The following is a 7,713-nucleotide window of genomic DNA, read 5'->3' as shown; positions in this document are numbered from 1 at the left end:
ATAACCCAAAATAGAAACATCATCATGGTTCTTCACTGAAAGAGCTCTAGACTATGAAGGTGGGTGTCATAGTTACTGTTGAATGTACCACTTGGCAGGAGTTATTAGGAGCTCAGTACTAAGACAGGGAACACAGGAGCAAGTGGCAGACAAAAGTGACTGGTAAAATCCTGCTCTGTGGGAAGAAAGTCTGATTTTCAGTGGTGGTGGTGGCCTGAACAGCCCTCTGTATGCAACAGACACAGTTCAGCCACAGGGCAAGTCCCCACCAAGGAGCCCAGACATTTCTTTCAGTGTCAGTTATCTGGATTCAGCTTCTTTTAAGTATTTACGCCTCAGATGCTTAAGGAATTTGCCACTGCTTAGCTAAGCAATCACTTGTCACACTCATGTAACCTTAATGCATCTTCTTGACAGGAATACATCAGAAATAGTTTTATTAACCTTTCCTACCTTTGTGCTGTTTTTACTGACTTCACACTATCACTGGCTGATGGAGGGTTTACTGCCAAGAATTTTGTTTCAGACCTACTTAACTACATTCTTATCATCTTCTTTGCATAAACACTACTTAATTACTCTATTCATAATTTTAAAGTTGTTTGTCTCTGCTATTTTCCCTAAACATTCTGAAGGTATTTTACCCACAACCAGAAAGGGCAGTCTCTGCCCATGGATAAAGCAATAGTTACATCACCATTTTCTTCCTGTATCACTCTTGAGAGACTGAATCCTCCCTAAGCTGAATCACCTCAGCTGCTCTCCTAGTTTGAATAGCAAGTAAGCAAAAGATCTTCCAGGTTTGTTTAGGCAACAAGAGAGATAAAGAGAGAGATCTCCTCTAGAGATAAAATAAAGAGCATATGCAAGTGCACAGCAGAGCAGAAGAGCTACAGCACAGGAGATAAAATAGATAAAAAACCCAAAGCTAATTCAGATAGTGATGATGATTGATCAAACAAACAAACAAATTAAAAAAAAAAAGGCAATTTTGTGGTAGGACCATTCTTTTATAGGGTGAACAGTCATCCTATGCTCTGTGAGAACATGTGCCTTCCCTTGCAGCGTGATTTCGGATAGTGGGAACTCACGTCAGCAGTGCACCAGCTGCTGGTACTCCTGAAGCCAGAGTCTGGGCCCTATATAAGCAGGGACCAAGACCCCTTTATCTCTTTCTCTAGTCTGATTTCTTCTCTCACTGTTTCTCCTTCCACCTATGCCCTTCCTGAAAGGAATTTCTTTGTATGCAGACCAGTCCAGCCTCTCTAGTGGATCAGAAAGGGGTAGGAGATGATGGGAGAAGAAAGGAGCTGAAGAAGGGCAAGGAGATGGGATTAGAGAGATCTAGGGTGAGTCTCTGATCTTTCAGGGCAGTTTCTCAGGTGGGTGGGACCAACACAGCTGTGATGACTTATCTGAACAATGTCACAGTGAGAGAGAGCTAAAACAAGATAGGAATGGATGAACAGATAGACTTGACTAAATAGCATCATTTCCAGAAGCTGTAACATGACTCTCCTCTGACCTTGCTTTTGAGCACATTCACATGGAAACAGCTCCTCTTCTATACCTTTGCTGTGTTATACCTTTTTAAAAGGTAAAGCCTAGGCTGACACATCAGGTTACTGGCCTGCTTGGCCAGAGGTATGCAGATGGTTTAAGGTCAGTTTGACAGCTCCTGTGTACCTGGGCTGCTTCATAACACTCTGGTAGCTCTATAGCTCAGTCATTCACTATCTGAAAAGGCTTAAAAAGCTGCATGGTGACTCCTGAATTTTGTTGTGCTTTGATTTAAATATGGGATCCTCTAAATAAGCTGGAGGGATGTACCTACCACTTGCAAATGTCAGGCATGTGCAAACTCAGCAGGCACTACAGCTTTTCTGAGCTCACCTGAAATGACAAACAGCTCCTCCATTCCCAAACTCAGCTTCATCCCTGCAGCATCCCCTTTGCTGTCCCTTTTGGGTAGGCAGGTTTGATTTGCAGGAGTCTGGAGTCGTGGTTCCCCTTGATCTAACTCCAAGTGCCAGCATGCCGGGATGTTTGCAGACAAACACTTTGCAAGCAGCCTGCTACTGCAGAGCCTGGGGAGGCTCTGAAGGATGAGTGGAATGAAGTGCTATTGGGCTCCATTTCACTCCCTTCCCTGGAATGTGTAGCTTGTTTCTATTCCATACATGTTTACTGGACCTGGTGAATGTAAATGTCCTTGACAGTGCTTTTCAAAGTAAAATTGGGGTCATAAAACTAGGGCCTGAACATAGATATAGAGTACTTTAACATATGCTTCTGAAACCAGCAGTGTTGATGTCTGGATGGTTACCAAAGGGAGGCTCTGCAGGATGTAAAGACCAGGGACACTCACTACCAGCCCCAAGGCTTCAGATCCCCATGCCTGAGTGGGTAATTGCTGGCTCCTGGCCACAGAAATCAAGATCCATCTTTCCCCTCAAGCTGGAGGCGATCATCTTTTTAGGGAGATGGCAGGAGAGAGAAGGACATCGAAGGGGCTCACAGCAAGAGGATAACAGAAGATACCCCTGCAGTCCACACTCTGACACTTTAGACTCACTGCCAGGTGCTGCATGGGGAGGCGTATGCATATAGACCAGGAACCCCTCTATCCTCCTTTCCTCCCTCTCTAATGTGACAAAGTGGCACAGGACATGTCTCAGCCCTATCCATCAGTGAGGCAGGAGATGGTGACCATGAGAAAAATGCAAAAGAAAAGGGTCAGGAGACGTGGAGATGACTGAGGTAGGAACAGTGAGGGTCAGGAGGGGGACTGATAGAACAGGGGGCCATTGGAGGAAGTGGGGATAGGAGGAATGGGAAATAGTGGGGGGGTTGCAGGGAGAAGTAAGGATAAATATTAAATCTTGTCAATGAATATCCCCCTTACCCCCATTTCAGGCACCAGTGTGACAATTCATGATGCAAATGCAATAAATCAAAGCACAATGACCATGGCCCCCACTGATGACAACTATCATATTACTGCAAATTAGCAATAAGTCCAAAGCAAAGTCAGTATTGTATAGCAAAAAAGCCCACATAGATCAGCAGGCTGTGACTCTGGCTAGTGCCACTACATGCAGCCCCATGCGCGATGGGAAGGAGCCTAGGCTTTGTAGCAGTAGCAGTAAACGGAGCATAAGATACCTGTTCCTGCTGCTGAATACATGCTTTGGAGGATTCCCCTGATAGAAACCACATACCCCAGTGAAATATAATCCAGCTACTTTATATGAAGCAGTTGCATTGTGGAATCTCACTTCCAGGTTAATCCCACCTGGCAAATCCTGTGTCAAAAAGTCGCATAAAAGCCATGGGTTGGAAACAAGCACAGAGGTATGCCATGCAAATATAAAAATGACCAACAGAAAAGTGCTCCTCATGTCTAACATGTGCATTAATGAGGGAGGGGATGGAACGAACACTAGGTGTGTTTCTTATAACACTCCTTTAAATATTTTCAAAGAAGAAATGGAACAACAGGGAGGAGGAAAATCCTGAAAATTCAGACATTAAAGAATGGCTAAGATATGTGAAAATGTGCACATTAGACACAGTGGACAAAGCACATCCTGGGTTCTTAAGAAAGCATTGACATGTTTTAAAAGCCAAGAAGAATCAACAGGAGAAAAGTAAAATGCCAGTTTTCAAAGGAAAGCTGTGGGATGCAAAGAGTTAATTTTTTTTTTTTAGAGTTTAGCTTCCCTCTTTGGTAAATTAGTGGAACAACTATTAAGAGGGAAAATATCACTGACTCTTGTTTGTAAATGAAAAGTAAACACTTCCCAAGCTATTTGGCTGGGAAAAGGGGAGTCGTGTATCATTCTTGGGATCCTTGCTGGGATGAGCTGAGCGATAGTAAAATCAAGTTTTGTGTTGACTATGGTGTGTTGTGAGCTTTGTGACTCTGATTTTTGTGTTAGGACCATTTGAAAAGAGATGAGAAGATCCCTGAATTTTGTGCTAGTGCATTTTAGCAGAGCAAGGTTTGTTTTACTCTAGAATTAACAGAGAAAAATATTATATGAAATGTTTCCTAAGGAAAAAGCACATAAGGTTCAGAGGCTCCATAGCTCAGGGGTTAGAGCACTGGTCTAGTAAACCAGGGGTCGTGAGTTCAAATCTCACTGGAGCCTTATGGCTGTGCATTTCCAGAAAAGAATGACCTTGTAATCCTTTTGTTTTCTCCTAAAGATTGCTTGTGTCATTTTTGGAGGAACCACCCTGACTTTATGTGAAATAAAAACAACATACAGTGTGTATATCAAATGACAGGCAGTGAGAAACAGAGAACTAGCAATGGTCAGATTTAAACCTGCTAATGAATACCTCTAAATGTTTTTAAATAAGTATAGAAACCAGAGACAGGAGTACCCTGATGACGGGATTTAAAGCTTTGAGGCCAAGCTTCTGAACCTCACAGACATTGCAAAGAATCTGAAACAGCTGCTGGAAATTCACAGACAAATCTGGTTCAACTCTTCATGCTCCAGCAGGACAATCAAATCATTTCTCCAGAGCTCAGGAATTATAGAGCTGGCTGAAAAATAATAAACATGGTTTGTGGAGGAAAAATAATACTGGTTATCAGAGTTTTGTTCTGAGGAGGGGCTGGAAGTTTCCATTTTTAAGAAAAGAGAAAGCCTAGGAATAAACTTTTTTCTGCATTTTGAGTTCAATGAATTTCAGTTCAGATGTATGCAATTTCATACTCTGCCTTTGCACATTTCCCATTTTTGCTCATTTTCAGATAGGCTGGTTTCCTATTTTGTTCCATTGAAAAGATCAAAACCAGTAAAGGAAAAGGACATTTCAGGATTTGAAAAGGGCCTTTTCCATTGTGGGGGAAGGGGGTGAGTGGAGAAGGCTCAAAAGTGTAAAACATTTTGGTCTTGTGAACTGTCCACTTCAGAAAGAAATCCTTTGAGCTCCCCTACTCTTGCAAGACCAGTTTCCCCATGAGCTGACTGGGTGCCCTGCTTGCAACTATAGGCAAATATATGGGGTTCATCTAAATGCAGCATTGTCCCTGCCCATGAAGACCACCACCAAAGGTTGGTGCAGCCTCGGGAACATCAGTGGTCACCCAAACCACCATAGCAGGCAGTCGACAGGCAATGGACATTTTCTACTCTTCTGAACGGTCAATCAGTGGCACAGCTGGGTCCCAGCACCCTGGAGGTGGATACTGGGTGCCAGGAGAGACAGGGCACTTGGTTGTCCCTCTTCAGCCTGTTTCCTTATAGCTGTGTTTTCCAGAAGCAGGAAGCATGTTCCATCCAGTGGTGGTAGGCTGATGTGTTTTCTCCACATGAGAAGTGACCTACAGGAATTTCCTAACTTTCGTTTGTGTATGTCACAGTAAGGATAAAGAAACAGAAGTCAGCAGGGTTCCCATTAATCTGCAACCTAATGAACTAGCATGAGTTATTGTTATTGTAACCCAAGATACTGGGACTGGGAAAATGGAGAGATGTGGCAGGATTTTACTAAAAGGGAATTTCTCTCTAGACTGTTGTGACTACATGCCTGTTTACCCTATACTTCATTCCAGCTTCTCTCTTTATTTTGCTTTTATATGACACTGCTGAGCAATATTCAACAAGATCTTTGTGACTCAAATTCACTTTCATGATCAGGCTTCTGGTTTCAGCTTAGCTGAACCTGACAATGATGAAAATGATCCTTTGAAAAATTAATCTTTCATCTCTCTGCAAAAATGAGAAATGGTCAGGATATGTTTTCACTGTTTTCTTAATCTGCGCACTACTTAATATTTATGTAAAAATCCCTTCTATCCCTGGTAGCCTGCTGCAATGCATAATGCCAAACATACTGATGCCACTTGTTGAATTGGGGCCTCAAACAAAGAACACTTCTGACAGTAGGCCTTGGACCCTGTTCCAGATAAATTCCTTTGCATTAATCATCTTTTTTCTGCTGGAAACAGAGCTTTTTGAAGATAGAGATTCACAGAAAGGACCAAGAGAGCAAATTCCTTTAGACCTCTGTCCTGAAGCCCATGTAAATGTGTAAAGGAGAAAGGCTGGCTCTTCATCATCTTCATCGATCTGTATAATGGAAATGCTACACGCAAGGTCAAAGATACACAAAAGGTTGTGTAGCTCTGTTACAGGGACTGTAACAAGGTCAGTCTGCTTATGGGCTTACTCAGGAAGAACTCTTGTTCTTTGAACTCATGACCTGCCCTAATCCAGATCTAGACAGTCTCTTATAGCTTTTTTTAGAGAGATTTAAAAGCATCTTCCTGTATGTCCTAGAAAACTTGTTTTTCATAGTTTCCTGAGAACTTCAGAATAGTGTTTCTATTTTTAAAAACATCCTAGACACTGTAAATTTCTTTGGCATGTTTTTCATTCCTGTGTCTCCCTCTAAAGGTTGCATCAAGCTGGAGAGAGACATCATTTATTCCAATATAAACAACATTGAACTCTGTGGCCCAGCAGCCTGGATCATTGAGGTACCCATGGTCCTTCCCTGATTCTAAGGATGATGTTAGCAGAGCTGCATTTCTGGCTCTGGATGCCTGAGTATTGGGTCTAAAGTCAGCAGTTCAAGCTACAAGGCATGTAAAAATACCAGTCTTGCTGGACTTTCTTGGCTATACACAGCACCATCTTCCATTTCCATTTTTTCCTCTCAGGACTGTAAAGTTCCCTGTTATTTTAAAGAGTTTTCAGTGTTGATTTTTCTTTGAGATAAAATCCAGTGTCTTTCTTACCATTTCTCTTGTTTAAGTGCTCTGAAGTTAAGTAAAATCTAGTTGAGGCCATGAAACTAATCCATTTCTTAACTCATGTGGGAAATAATTGATAAATGATTTAATCCAGGGAGGGAACGTTTGAGCTAGAACCAGTGAAAACGTTCCCGTATTTACAGAGTTCTTAGACTTAGAGATAAAATTTAGGCTAATCTTTATTAAAATCTAACATACAAGAGTGCCTTGTAGCCTCGACCCAGAAAAAAAAATAGCTACTGAAATCTGTAGGACTGCAGAATGCCAGGGGAATAAAAGTCACTAAAATTTATCTTTTTTTCCGGTCCTTCTTTAATGAATGTGCCCAGTTCCGTATTCCAAAAAAGATACTGTGGTTTAAGCAATAATGTTTTAAAACAAATCTGAAATATTTGACCTACATTCTAGAGAAAGGGTGACTCTGACCATCAAAGATTCCTTTTAGACAGCACTAGTCTACATCTTAATCCTACCAGCTGTATCCACTTTGCATTGTCTTTTGTCCCTGAGCTGCCCCACAGCTCTGTCCCAGCTTTCCCACAGCCCTTGAAGTAGGCACCTACRTATGGTCAGATAAATGTCACACTGAACTCCATTGACTGTGCAAAGGGGTCCTGGGCACCTCGCTCAGGTGGAGACATCTACACTGTAGATGTTTTGGAGAAAGGAAACGCACTCACTGCTCTCCCAGCCCTTCTGCTTACATGTCTGTCAAGGCCAAACTGGAATTTTAGAAAGTCAGGTTAGAAAATCTAATGTGATTTGATGCAAATTTCTTTTCAAATACGGGAACCCTGGCAGCTGACAAAGATCATCTCCATGCTGAAGACAGGCACAGCAGTTCATAATCAACAGTTTCTGGCCAATATCACCATATAGCCAATATTTCTGCATGAGTGTGCAGAAAAGATAACACCTCGCTTCATGGAGAAAATCCT

At 42.1% G+C, this 7,713-nt stretch overlaps 1 non-coding gene across 1 annotated transcript; it reads left to right on the top strand.

Moving 5' to 3' along the window:
* Window positions 1-4,081: 4,081 nt before the first annotated feature.
* Window positions 4,082-4,154, top strand: TRNAT-AGU. The gene has a single exon. It is a non-coding gene; the product is annotated as a tRNA-Thr (tRNA).
* Window positions 4,155-7,713: the final 3,559 nt, after the last annotated feature.

The sequence above is a fragment of the Apteryx rowi genome, unplaced genomic scaffold, assembly GCF_003343035.1.
Source record: "Apteryx rowi isolate R43461 unplaced genomic scaffold, aptRow1 scaffold_16, whole genome shotgun sequence".
Classification (NCBI taxonomy): domain Eukaryota; kingdom Metazoa; phylum Chordata; class Aves; order Apterygiformes; family Apterygidae; genus Apteryx; species Apteryx rowi.
Note: the sequence above shows the minus strand (reverse complement) of the source record. Positions and strands in the feature narration are given on the sequence as shown.